General features: G+C 41.0%; 1 protein-coding gene across 4 annotated transcripts in view; it reads left to right on the top strand.

The window, feature by feature from the left end:
- The window catches only part of FANCC (FA complementation group C), a 330,131-nt gene that overhangs the window by 12,387 nt on the left and 303,645 nt on the right, over positions 1-14,099 (top strand). The window lies entirely within an intron of this gene.

Below are 14,099 nucleotides of genomic sequence, written 5' to 3'. Positions count from 1 at the left end.
GGAAACGAATAAATCATTCTGTCGTTTTTAAGATTGCATCCAAGTACTGCATTTCGGACTCTTCTGTTGACCATGATGGCTACTCCACTTCTTCTAAGGGATTCCTGCCCACAGTAGTAGATATAATGGTCATCTGAGTTAAATTCACCCATTCCAGTCCATTTTAGTTCACTGATTCCTAGAATGTCTATGTTCACTCTTGCCGTCTCCTGTTTGACCACTTCCAATTTGCCTTGATTCATGAATTCCAGGTTCCTATGCAATATTGCTCTTTACAGCATTGGACCTTACTTCTATCACCAGTCACATCCACCACTGGGTATTGGTTTTGCTTTGACTCCATCCCTTCGTTCTTTCTGGAGTTATTTCTCCACTGATCTCCAGTAGCATACTGGGCACCTACTGACCTGGGGGATTCCTCATTCAGTGTCCTATCATTTTGACTTTTGATGCTGTTCATGGGGTTCTCAAGGCAAGTATACTGAAGTGGTTTGCCATTCCCTTCTCCAGTGGACCACATTCTGTCAGACCTCTCCACCATGACCCGGCCGTCTTGGGTGGCCCCACATGGCATGGCTTAGTTTCACTGAGTTAGGCAGGGCTGTGGTCCATGTGATCAGATCAACTAGTTTTCTGTGATTATGATTTCAGTGTGTCTGCCCTCTGATGCCCCCTCACAATACCTACCGTCTTATTTGGGTTTCTCTTACCTTGGTCATGGAATATCTCTTCACAGCTGCTCCAGCAAAGCGCAGCCACTGTACCTTACCTTGGACGTGGGGTAGCTCCTCTCAGCCACGCTTCTGCGCGTGGTCACTTGTGCCACCGGAGCCGGCGTCTCTCCTGTCTGCGCCGCCGGAGCCGGCGTCTCTCGCGTCTGCATCTTCAATAAACTCTGCTGAGTGTGTAAAAAACATTTCCCTGTAAAGATAGGAACATCTATAATCTTCCTGTTACCTATCTCTAATAACAGGAAAGCTGCTGCTCCTGGTGCTGCTAAGTCACTTCAGTCGTGTCCGACTCTGTGCGACCCCATAGACGGCAGCCCACCAGGCTCCCCCGTCCCTGGGCAGAGTTCATATAAAAATCACGTTTTGGAAACTGTATCCTCTTTTCTAAATAATTAAGTGATTTTTAGTAAATTTAGAAGATTTTTGAGATTGTGCAGTGATCACAGCAATTCAGTTTTATAAATTTTACATCACCTTAATGAGTTTGCCTCTGCAGATTTTGTACGCACACCTGGTGCTGGATTTTAGCCTCAGGCAACCATTGATTTGCTTTCTATCACTATCAATTAGCCTTTTATGGACATTTCAGAGAGATGGATTTATGAAATAAGTGCCTTCTTATGCCTGGCTTCATTTAGCATAATGGTTTTGAGATTCATCCATGTTGTAGCATGTATCTGTAGTTTGTTCCTGTTTATTGATAAATAACCATTGTATGACTATACTACATTTTCTTTATCCATTCATCAGTTGATGGACATCAGTTGTTTTTACTTTTTGGCTATTATGAATAATGCTGCTATGAGCATTCACATACAAGACTTTGTGTGGACATACATTCTCATTTTTCTTGGATAAATACCCATGAGGAAAATACTGGGTTGTGTAGTAGGTTCAAGTTTTGTTAATAAACAGCTAAACTTTTCCAGTATGGCTGTACCATATCATGTTCCCACAAGCATTGTGTGAGAGTTTCAATTTTTCCATATCTTGACTTGTTATTGCATCTTTTTTCATAGCCACCTTAGTGTGAAGTAGTATCTCATATTAGTTTTAATTTGCATTTCCCTACTGGCTAATGATGTTTAACATATTTTCATGTACTTATATACTGTTCCTATGTTGTCTTTGAAATGTCTACTGAAATCTTTTGTCCATTTTTTGGATTGGTTTGCCTTCTTATTGGGCTGTACATATTCTTTGTATATTCTGGGTAAGCCCAATTTTATAAATTATTTCAGTAAATAATTTATTACCCAGTCTGTTGCTTGTCTTTTCATTTTCTCCATGGTATCTTTTAAATACAAGTTTTTATTTTGAGGAAGTCCAGTTTATCAGTTTTTTTTTTTAATAATGCTTTAGGTTTATGTTCAATTTCTGTTAACTTTTGGTATGCATTATGGGTCCAAATTCATCTTTATTTGTGTGTATGGATATCCAATTGTTTTAGCATTATTTGTTGAGGAAAAATAAAAAGATCCTTTTCCCATTTAATTGCCTTTGCACCTCTGTCAAATATCAAATATAAATTATTTCTAGACTCTCGTTTCTGTTTGAGTCATTGTTATGCCTCTTCTCATACCAGCAACACACTGTCTTGACTATGTGGTATCTTTATAGTTAATTTTGAAATTGGGTAGTATAAGTCTTCTGATATTTTTTTCTTTTTCAAAATTGTTTTGGCTATGCTGGTTTCCTTAGATTTCCATATAAATTTTTGTGTCAGTTTGTCATTTTTTTCCAAAAAAGCCTACTGTGATGGATTTTGATAGAAATTGCATATAATCTATAGATTTGTTTGGGGGAGAATTGCTGTTGCCATCTTAACATGAACATGGACTGTCTTTCTGTTTTGTACGACATTTCATTTCTCTTAGCAGTGTTTCGTAATTTTCAGTGCACAAGTCTTGCTCTTCTTTAGTTAACTTTATTTTGAAGTGTTTATATAATTGATTTTTGTTTATCTTATGTCCTGCAACCTTCAGTTCAGTTCAGTTCAGTTCAGTCGCTCAGTCGTGTCCGACTCTTTGTGACCCCGTGAATCACGCCAGGCCTCCCTGTCCATCACCAACTCCGGAGTTCACTCAAACCCATGTCCGTCAAGTCAGTGATGCCATCCAGCCATCTCATTCTGTGTTGTCCCCTTCTCCTCCTGCCCCCAGTCCCTCCCAGCATCATACTCTTTTCCAGTGAGTCAACTCTTTGCATGAGGTGGCCAAAGTATTGGAACTTCAGCTTTAGCATCAGTCCTTCCAATGAACACCCAGGATTGATCTCCTTTAGAATGGACTGGTTGGATCTCCTTGCAGTCCAAGGGACTCTCAAGAGTCTTCTCCAGCACCACAGTTCAAAAGCATCAATTCTTTGGTGATCAGCTTTGTTCACAGTCCAATTCTCACATCCATACATGACCACAGGAAAAACCATAGCCTTGACTAGATGGACCTTGGTTGGCAAAGTAATGTCTCTGCTTTTTAATATGCTATCTAGGTTGGTCAAAACTTTCCTTCCAAGGAGTAAAGTGAGGTGAAAGTGAAGTTGCTCAGTCGTGTCCGACCCATAGCGACACCATGGACTGCAGCCCACCAGGTTCCTCCATCCATGGGATTTTCCAGGCAAGAGTACTGGAGTGGGTTGCCATTGCCTTCTCCGAGGAGTAAGTGTCTTTTAATTTCCTGGCTGCAATCAGTATCCGCAGTGATTTTGGAGCCCAAAAAAATAAAGTCTGACACTGTTTCCATTGTTTGCCCATCTATTTCCCATGAAGTGATGGGACCAGATTCCATGATCTTTGTTTTCTGAATGTTGAGCTTCAAGCCAACCTTTTCACTCTCCTCTTTCACTTTCATCAAGAGGCTTTTGAGTTCCTCTTCACTTTCTGCCATAAGGGTGGTGTCATCTGCATATCTGAGGTTATTGATATTTCTCCCGGCAGTCTTGATTCCAGCTTGTGCTTCTTCCATCCCAGCGTTCCTCATGATGTACTCTGCATATAAGTTAAATGAGCAGGGTGACAATATACAACCTTGACATACTCCTTTTCCTATTTGGAACCAGTCTGTTGTTTCATGTCCAGTTCTAACTGTTGCTTCCTGACCTGCATACAGGTTTCTCAAGAGACAGGTCAGGTGGTCTGGTATTCCCATCTCTTTCAGAATTTTCCACAGTTTATTGTGATCCACACAGTCAAAGACTTTGGCATAGTCAGTGAAGCAGAAGTAGATGTTTTTCTGGAACTCTCTTGCTTTCTCCATGATCCAGCGGATGTATTAAACAGGGGTTTTTTTTTGTATGAATTCCTTAAATTTTTCTACATACAGTATCATGTCATTTGTTAATATAGACAGTTTTGGTTATTGGATCTCAGTTCAGTTCAGTCGCTCAGTCGTATCCGACTCTTCACAACATGCCTGGCTTCTTGTCCATCACCAAATCCTGGAGTTTGTCAAACTCATATGCATCGAGTTGGTGATGTCATCCAGCCGTCTCATCCTCTGTTGTCGCCTTCTCCTCCTGCCTTCAGTCTTTCCCAGCGTCAGGGTCTTTTCCAGTGAATCAGGTGGTCAAAGTATTGGAGCTTCAGCATCAGTTCTTTCAATTAATATTCAGGACTGATTTCCTTTAGGATTGACTAGGTACATCTTTGTATCTAGATGCCTTTATTATTATTTTTCCCCCAGAACCTCCAATACGTTGTGAACAGAAGTCAGGAGCATGGATCTTACTGACTTGTTCCTGATCTTAGGGGACAACATTTAATCTTGTGTGCCCCATGCACATTGAGGCCAAACAAAATTGAAAGATCGGTGTTTGGAGCAGAGAAAGGTTTATTGCAGGGCCATACTTGGAGACAGGTCGCTTATTTCTCCCCACAGCTGCCCAAGTCCCAAACTCCCTGAAGGTTACAGGAAAGCATTTTTAAGGGCAACAGGAGGAAAGGGTGCCCTTGTGAAACGTTGTTGCTGAACCATGAAAGACGCTGGGATTCCAGGCCTCCGGAGAAGAATTCAATCCAGGGCCAGAGACGAGGCTTGATCACTCAGAGCTTTTGTGTAGTAAAGTTTTATTAAAGTATAAAAGAGATAGAGAAAGCTTCTGACACAGACATCAGAAGAGGGCAGAAAGAGTGCCCCCTTGCTCGGTTAGCAATGGAGTTATATACTTTTAATTAGTTATTACAGTGAATCAAAGGAATGTCTGGTGGTTGTAAAGACCTTACTAGACCTACTCCCATAATTTACGTTTTAAGATTACAGGATTAGCCAGAAGGTTTTTTTTTTCAGAGACTGTCCTCAAGCAGGATACATTATTGTTATATAATCCTAAAAAATGTAGAGGGAAAAAAAGTTTGTCCTTTCCTCCTCCTTGAGAATTCCAAACTCGTCTCTCCTTGGGGACCCCTGGACTGCTTATCAACCTGCCTAGGAACTGACTCTCTCACTTGGTTGGTTGGTTGTTGCAAACTGCTGGTGCAGGAATTCTTTGCTCTTGCAGCTGTCCACATAGGTCAGGTCATGATGTTGTTGTAAACCTCCAACAAATGTCCCTCCCTCTTCTGCAACTTTTTGTCTGTATGTGAATGGACTTTTAAAGAATAGCCTTGAAAATAGGCTATCCTATATATATCGGGCTATACGCAATCATTGTTAACTAAAGCAAAAGAAATAGGTCTAATGTGGAGTCAGATTTGTTCTTCCCTATTACTGTTTTACCAATAAGAATGTGATCTTTTCAGAAATGCCCTTTCAGAAAGTTGGGGAACTTTCCTTCTGTTTCTAGATTGTTGAGAGTTCCTATCAGGAATAAATGTTGGATTTTGTTAGATGCTTTTCTGTATCTATTGAGATAACCATGTGGTTAGTTACTTTATTCTGTAAATGTAACTCATTACATTAATTGATTTTTTAATGCTATACTGGCTTTGCCTTCCTAGGATAAATCCCACTTGGTCATGGTATATAATCCTTTTTATGTGTTACTGGATTTGGTTTAGTAATGTTTTGTTTAGGATTTTGTGTCTGTGTTTTTGAGGAATATTGGCAGGTAATTTTCTTGTGCTGTCTTTGTTTGACTGATCTTATGGTAATTCTGGCATTTTAATATGAGTTGGGAAGTGTTCTCTCCTCTTACATTTTCTGAAAGAGTTTGTAAAGGATTAGTATTATTTCTTCTTTAAGTATTTGTTGGAATTCATCCATGAAGTTATCTGTTCATGAATTTTTCTTTATTGGAAAAATTTAAATGACAACTTCAATGTCATTACATGTTACAGGTCAATTTTGATATTCTCTTTCTTCTTGAGTAAGTTTTGGTAAGTTGCTTCTCTCTAGGATTTTCCCCCCTATTATCTAATTTGTGTTATTGGCATAAAAGTGATCCTATAGAGTCAATAATGATGCCTCCTGTTTCATTTCTGATTGGGGTAGTTACTATCTTTTTCTCTTCTTGCTCAGTGTAGTTAAAAGTTTATTGGTTTTGATATTTTCAGGAACCAACTTTTTGTTTCACTGATTTTATCTGTTGTTTTTCTGTTTTCATTGATTTCCACTGTAATCTTTATAATAACTTTCCTTCTGCTTGCTTTAGGTTTAGTTTGTTGTTCTTTTTCTAGTTTCTTAAAGTAGAAGCTTAAGTTATTGATTTGAGACTTTTATTCTTTTCTAATACAACTGTTCAGTTACAAATTTTTCTTTAAGCACTGCTTAGGCTGCATCCCCCCAATTTTGATATGTTTATGTTTTTGTCATCAATTCAAGATATCTTAAGTTTACTCTGTGATCTCTTTTTTGACCCATTGGTTATTTAGAAGTGTGGGTTTAATTTCCAGATATTTTAGGATTTCATGTGTGTTTATTATTGATTTCCAAATTTAAGTCCATTGTGGTCAGAACATGTGCTTTTAAAATTTATTAAGGCCTGTTGTTTGATTGTATAACAACTAACAACTGTATTTCTGCCCAACAAGATAAAGCTATTCTTACAAGTGAAGAAATTTTTTTCTTTCTCCAAGTGAGCAAATGCACAATTCCAAAAGTCATTGTATTAATTGCTTACTATGTCACGTTTCAAAATCAGCCATGGCTTAATCGCTCAGTCGTGTCTGACTCTGTGACCCCAGGACTGTAGCCCACCAGGCTCCACTGTCCATGGGGATTCTCCAGGCAAGAGTAATGGAGTGTGTTGCCATGTCCTCCTCCAGGAGATCTTCCGAACCCAGGGATCGAACCCAGGTCTTCTGCATTGCAGGCAGATTCTTTACCATCTGAGCCACCAGGGAAGCCCAAGAATACTGGAGTAGGTAGCCTATCCCTTCTCCAGGGGGCCTTGCTGACCCAGGAATCCAACCAGGTCTTCTGCATTGCAGGCAGATTCTTTGCAAGCTGAGCTAACTTTGTGACTCAACAATTCCTTTGCTACATGTATATACACCAGGATGTGTAAACCTGTACTCTAGGAGTGTCATTCGAAAGAGCAAAATCGCTGGCTGGTCAAGGCCACTGTGGCGCTCCTCCTTCTCCACTGTGCGCCGGCAGTCTGGGCACACCCACAGTGGCAGGTATAGCATGCTGTTGCCCTTGGGCACCGTGGACAGGGCCAGTTTGCTTGCGGTCTTCACTCCAGTCTCTAAGAAGGAAGAGTCCTTCTGCACTCTTCTGCACAGGAGACAGTAACCCCCAGAGGGGTAGGGTGGTGGTCTATGATTCATGCCAAAATTAAAAGGAGTCTCTAAACATTTTCTAAATCAGCCATAGTCCCACTGAACGTTCTGTTGTGTACAGACAAAATTGTAAAGCCATTTTCTAACAACTTGTCCATAAAATAAAAATGGTAAGGAAAGAGAAGGAAATTTGCTAACGTTGTGTGTGTATGTGTATATATATATACATACACATATAATGAGCAAATAGAAAATATGTAAAACTATTATAATCCTTGTTCCTCTAGTTGACCACAAGGTCATAATTGATATCCATGACTTCTTTGTACAATTTATTCTGTATTTCCTTGGCTGTCAGCCAGAGCCTTAGATGGTTAGAGTTTTATTACCTGGTAAATGAGCAAACCTTTATCCCTGAAGGATCTGAGCTTCAGAGCCTTCTCTTGCTCTGATTCTATGCAAAGCAGGCAGCTTTACCCATGACTGTATAGATGGGTCAAAATAGTGCATGCAATATGTGTTGCCTTCAAAATTCAAAGAAATTACTGCACAACTGTGCCTCTTTTCGTGATAGGTGGTGCATTTTAGAGCAGCTTGCAGAGTATATATCTTGCATGCTCCAGATCAAGAAGCGGCAAACTATAGCCTGTGGGTCTGATTTGGCCCATTACCTGTTTTTGTGTGACTTATAAGCTAAGAATTTTTAAAAATATTTTTAAGTGTTTGAAAAAAAAAAAAAAGAATATATGACAGAATCCCTGAAGCCTAAAGTGGACCTTTATAGAAGAAGTTTGCTAACTTCTGCTTCAAACTATTAAACCCCATTTACTTCACTGAGGCGGGGGACCCATGAGTTTCTCTGGGGTTTATTGGCGTGTGTGTTAATAAGGCATCTAAAGTACTTTGTCATTTCCTGTTCAGCAGATCCAGTCAGCATGGTTGTGTTCAAGTAGTAGACCAGTGTGATATTTTATGTACTGTCAGGACAAGTGCCTCTCACTTCTGCAGCCCACATGACTTCCTCAGTGTCCAGCTTCTGTAGCTTGAGTGATTCCTCAGAGCTCAGCTCCCCCACTGCCTGGCTCCTGGGACCTGCAGTTCCTCTAGCAGGCTCCTGGGCATGTGCTGCTCCTCTGCTGCCCAGTCCTGTGATACAGTGGGGCCAGTAGCGCTTAGTTGCCTGCAGCTTGCCCCATCATTCCCCTTGGGTGATTTTTTTTTTAATAGAGTGCCTCTGGTAGACACTTCCTTGCTACCAGGTTTTCCTGGCACCATGTAGGGTAGGTATCTGGCAAGTTACAAAAGGTGGATTTCCATCAAGTTCTACTGGTGCAGCACCCGTAGAGACTTCACTGTCATTTGGTGAGCCATGGCTGTGTCCTCTCCAATAAGATCTAGATCTTTTTGGGTGCCTGGTGGGTAGGGTCAAAGGGGGTGTTGTTCTTGGGTGCTGAATTCCAGCACTAGAAAGTAGTGGGTGCTCTTTATATCTGGTATTCCTGTATTCTTTAGATTTCTTTTTACTTTTGACTAGCCAGTCTCCTGGTTAACTCAGTTATAGTGAATTATTCTTTATATTTGATTTCCCTTATTCAAACTGCTGTGGGGTTTTTTCCTTCTGATTGGACCCAGGTTGATCTAGTATCTTTGCTTCTAACTTCATGAGAGATAGTAAATGGTGAGAGTAATTAGCTTATTCATTTTCTTGAACTGTGAAAGTAAAACTTTAGGATTATTATCATTCCAAATCACAAAAGGTAGGTTTTGATGAGATTATGTCATGCTTTTGCACAGTGATGAATTGGGCTTTATAGTTCTTTGCTTCTTTCAGGCCTTTGAAAAATAGAGTATAGGTATCAAGGGAAGTGACATTAGGGAATAAGAGGGAAGGGGAAGAGGAAGGAATTGGTGCTGTGGTCAGTGTTATGGCATCCAGTGGGTAGGACACCGGATGGCATGACTTCACATGTGTCTGGCTATACTTCTTATTATGTTTTATCCCATGGTTTTCATTTTTCAGATTTTTATGACTGTAGTTTTTTCATTTTCCTTTAGAAACCCAATGCTGATTTTGTAATACAGAGTATATGTTATATGTAACATTTTTAATGTTTAATCTGTTTTTGTATAATCTGAGATCTGGAGTCAGATATTCTGCTAAGTACCCATAAGACAGTTAGAGACTGATGCTTTTTACATACACACGCAATTATTCAGGGCAGGCATTATTTAAACAATTGATTTTGGCTCTGTGATCCCTTACCTAGTTAGCTTTGAAGGTGCAGAATTGCTAAACTGATTGACTTCTGTCATGGGAATTTGGAGGGGCTCTTTAGCTTAATAACTTCCAACACCTTCGTGTAGCTGGTTCCTTTGTTGTTGTTTTTTATTCAGAGTAATCACATTATATGTCCTCCTTGTACTTAACCCTGATCCCATTTCTCTGATTCTGTTTGTACATTTATGTGCTGTACCCATAGATTTCCTTACCGAGCCCTGATTGCTTGATGATCATTTCTGGTCCTTATGCACTGTTGTTCATACTACTGTCTTTTGTGTGTATGCTGCATTTCCACAACTCTTCACCTGCTGCTTTGTGATTGTTGACCTTGTTGGGTGCCTACCCAGCATCTTTTCTTGCTTTTCTCCTTCCTAACAGTGCCTGGATTTTCTTTCAGAAGTCACTGTTATATAGACTCCAGGGAATACCATTCTCACTACAGGCTTCTCTGGTAGACTCTGGTTGTCTTAAACAATTTGCCTTAAATTAGTAAAATTTGCATCATCACAGTCATTGGTTAGGGATGGGCATAAGTTTAAGCAGATACAGTCTGAAAAACATCTGAGGTCTTTTACTTGGGCTGCTAGAGCAGAAGTGTATACTCTCTTTTCGGGTGGTATGTTGTATAATGGGACTCCCATAATGACTGAACTATTTTGCTGTCATTAGGGGAATAGGATGGAGGTGGATCAATCATGAGGTCTGCCCTATCTCCAGATTTGCCCGTTTCTTTTTTGTTTTCTTTCTTTTATAAAATTATTTATCTTTTGATTTAGTAATACATACAAGTGATATGATTTCAGTTTGTCTGCCCTCTGGTGCCCCCTAGCAATACCTACCGTCTTATTTGGGTTTCTCTTACCTTGGTCGTGGAAAATCTCTTCACAGCCACTCCAGCAAAGTGCAGCCGCTGTACCTTACCTTGGACGAGGGGTATCTCCTCAAGGCCGCCCCTCCTGACCTTGAACGCGGAGTAGCTCCTCTCGGCCCTCCTGCGCCCACGCAGCCACCGCCTGTTGGACGTGGGGTAGCTCCTCTCGGCCGCCGGCCCTGGCCTCAGGCGTGGGGTAGCTCCTCACGGCCGCACAAGAGAAGACTCTACACATGGACATCACCAGATGGTCAACACTGAAATCAGATTGATTATATTCTTTGCAACCAAAGATGGAGAAGCTGTATACAGTTAGCGAAAACAAGACCAGGAGCTGACTGTGGCTCAGATCATGAACTCCTTATTGCGAAGTTCAGACTTAAATTGAAGAAAGTAGGGAAAACCACTAGACCATTCAGATATGACCTCAATCAAATCCCTTATGATTATACAGTGGAAGTGAGAAATAGATTTAAGGGACTAGATCTGATTGATAGAGTGCCTGATGAACTCTGGACGGAGGTTCGTGACATTGTACAGGAGACAGGGACCAAGACCATCCCCATGGAAAAGAAATGCAAAAGAGCGAAATGGCTGTCTGAGGAGGCCTTACAAATAGCTGTAAAAAGAAGAGAGGCAAAAAGCAAAGGAGAAAAGGAAAGATATAAGCATCTGAATGCAGAGTTCCAAAGAATAGCAAGGAGAGATAAGAAAGCCTTCCTCAGTGATCAATGCAAAGAAATAGAGGAAAACAACAGAATAGGAAAAACAAGAGACCTCTTCAAGAAAATTAGAGATTCCAAGGGAACATTTCATGCAAAGATGGGCTCGATAAAGGACAGAAATGGTATGGACCTAACAGAAGCAGAAGATATTAAGAAGAGGTGGCAGGAATACACAGAAGAACTGTACAAAAAAGATCTTCACAACCAAGATAGTCACGATAACGTAATCACTGACCTAGAGCCAGACATCCTGGAATGTGAAGTCAAGTGGGCCTTAGAAAGCATCACTACTAACAAAGCTAGTGGTGGTGATGGAATTCCAGTTGAGCTATTTCAAGTCTTGAAAGATGATGCTGTGAAAGTGCTGCACTCAATATGCCAGCAGATTTGGAAAACTCAGCAGTGGCCACAGGACTGGAAGAGGTCAGTCTTCATTCCAATCCCAAAGAAAGGCAATACCAAAGAATGCTCAAACTACCGCACAATTGCACTTATCTCACACACTAGTAAAGTCATGCTCAAAATTCTCCAAGCCAGGCTTCAGCAGTATGTAAACCGTGAACTCCCAGATGTTCAAGCAGGTTTTAGAAAAGGCAGAGGCACCAGAGATCAAATCGCCAACATCCGCTGGATCATGGAGAAAGCAAGAGAGTTTCAGAAAAACATCTATTTCTGCTTCATTGACTATGCCAAAGCCTTTGACTGTGTCGATCACAATAAACTGTGGAACATTCTGAAAGAGATGGGAATCCCAGACCACCTGACCTGCCTCTTGAGAAACCTGTATGCAGGTCAGGAAGCAACAGTTAGAACTGGAAATGGAACAACAGACTGGTTCCAAATAGGAAAAGGTGTACGTCAAGGTTGTATATTGTCACCTTGCTTATTTAACTTATATGCAGAGTACATCATGAGGAACGCTGGGCTGGAAGAAGCACAAGCTGGAATCAAGATTGCTGGGAGAAATATCAATAACCTCAGATATGCAGATGACACTACCCTTATGGCAGAAAGTGAAGAGGAACTCAAAAGCCTCTTGATGAAAGTGAAAGAGGAGAGTGAAAAGGTTGGCTTGAAGCTCAACATTCAGAAAACAAAGATCATGGCATCTGGTCCCATCACTTCATGGGAAATAGATGGAAAAACAGTGGAAACAGTGTCAGACTTTATTTTTTTGGGCTCCAAAATCACTGCAGATGCTGATTGCAGCCATGAAATTAAAAGACGCTTGCTCCTTGGAAGGAAAGTTATGACCAACCTTGATAGTATATTAAAAAGCAGAGACATTACTTTGCCAACCAATGTCCGTCTAGTCAAGGCAATGGTTTTTCCCGTGGTCATGTATGGATGTGAGAGTTGGACTGTGAAGAAAGCTGATTGCCGAAGAATCGATGCTTTTGAACTGTGGTGTTGGAGAAGACTCTTGAGAGTCCCTTATACTGCAAGGAGATCCAACCAGTCCATTCTAGAGGAGATCGATCCTGGCTGTTCACTGGAAGGACTGATACTAAAGCTGAAACTGCAATACTTTGGCCACCTCATGCGACGAGTTGACTCACTGGAAAAGACTCTGATGCTGGGAAAGGTTGGGGGTGGGAGGAGAAGGGGACGACCGAGAATGAGATGGCTGGATGGCATCACCAACTCTATGGACATGAGTTTGAGTGGACTCCGGGAGTTGGTGATGGACAGGGAGGCCTGGCGTGCTGTGATTCATGGGGTCGCGGAGAGTCAGACACGACTCAGCGACTGAACTGAACTGAACTGACAAGTGATATAAAATTTCACATAGTGCAAAAACAATTACCTAGTTTCCTTCCACAGAGCTTATCACTGTAACCCTAAAGCATGTATTTTCTCCATAAGGTGTATCAAAGCCTTCCTGTGTTTAGTAATACTAGTTAGTACTTGAGTGCTATGCTTAGGGGACATTTTAAACAGCCCCCTGTGGAACTGCTGGATTATATGGTAGTTCTACTTGTAATTTTTTGAGGACTCTCCATAGTGTTTGTCATAATGGTTGTACCAATTTACATTCCCACTAACAGTACACAAGAGTTTTCTTTTCTCTACATTCTCATCAACACTTGTTATTTCTTTTTTTAAAATAATAACCATTCTAACGTGTGAGGTGATACATCATTATGGTTGTGATTTGCTATGATTTGGCTGTAATTGGGATGTGAATTGCCCTGATGACTAGTTATGTCGACCAATTCATGGACCCTTAGCCATCTGTATGTCTTCTTTGGAAATATATGCAGGTCCTCTGCCTGTTTTTAGTTGGGTTGTTTGGGGTTTTTTGATGTTGAATTTGAGTTTGTATATTTTTTATATTAACTACTTATTGGATATAGGATTGGCAGATATCTTCTTCCAGTTAGTAGGTTGCTGCTGCTGCTAAGTCGCGTCAGTCGTGTCCAACTCTGTGCGACCCCATAGATGGAAGCCCACCAGGCTCCCCCGTCCCTGGGATTCTCCAGGCAAGAACACTGGAATGGGTTGCCATTTCCTTCTCCAATGCATGAGAAGTAAAAGTGAAGTTGCTCAGTTGTGTCCGACTCCTAGCGACCCCACGGACTGTATCCCACCAGGCTCCTCTGTCCATGGGATTTCCCAGGCAAGAGTACTGGAGTGGGGTGCCTTTGCCTTCTCCAGTAGGTTACCTTTTTGTTTTGATGATGCGGAAGCTTCAGGGTGGGAAAAATTTTAGTTTGATATAGCCCCATTGCTTATTTTTGCTTTTGGTTCCCTTGTTTTAGGAGTCCACTCCACAAAAAAAGAAAAAAATCACAGTGTCGGTGAAGTTACTGCCTACATTTTTCTCCAGGAA

This window comes from Moschus berezovskii, chromosome 7 (genome assembly GCF_049115385.1).
Source record: "Moschus berezovskii isolate FMDL1 chromosome 7, NW_MosBer_1.0, whole genome shotgun sequence".
Lineage (NCBI taxonomy): Eukaryota > Metazoa > Chordata > Mammalia > Artiodactyla > Moschidae > Moschus > Moschus berezovskii.
The sequence above is the reverse complement of the archived record's forward strand: the minus strand, read 5'-3'. Positions and strand labels throughout refer to the sequence as shown.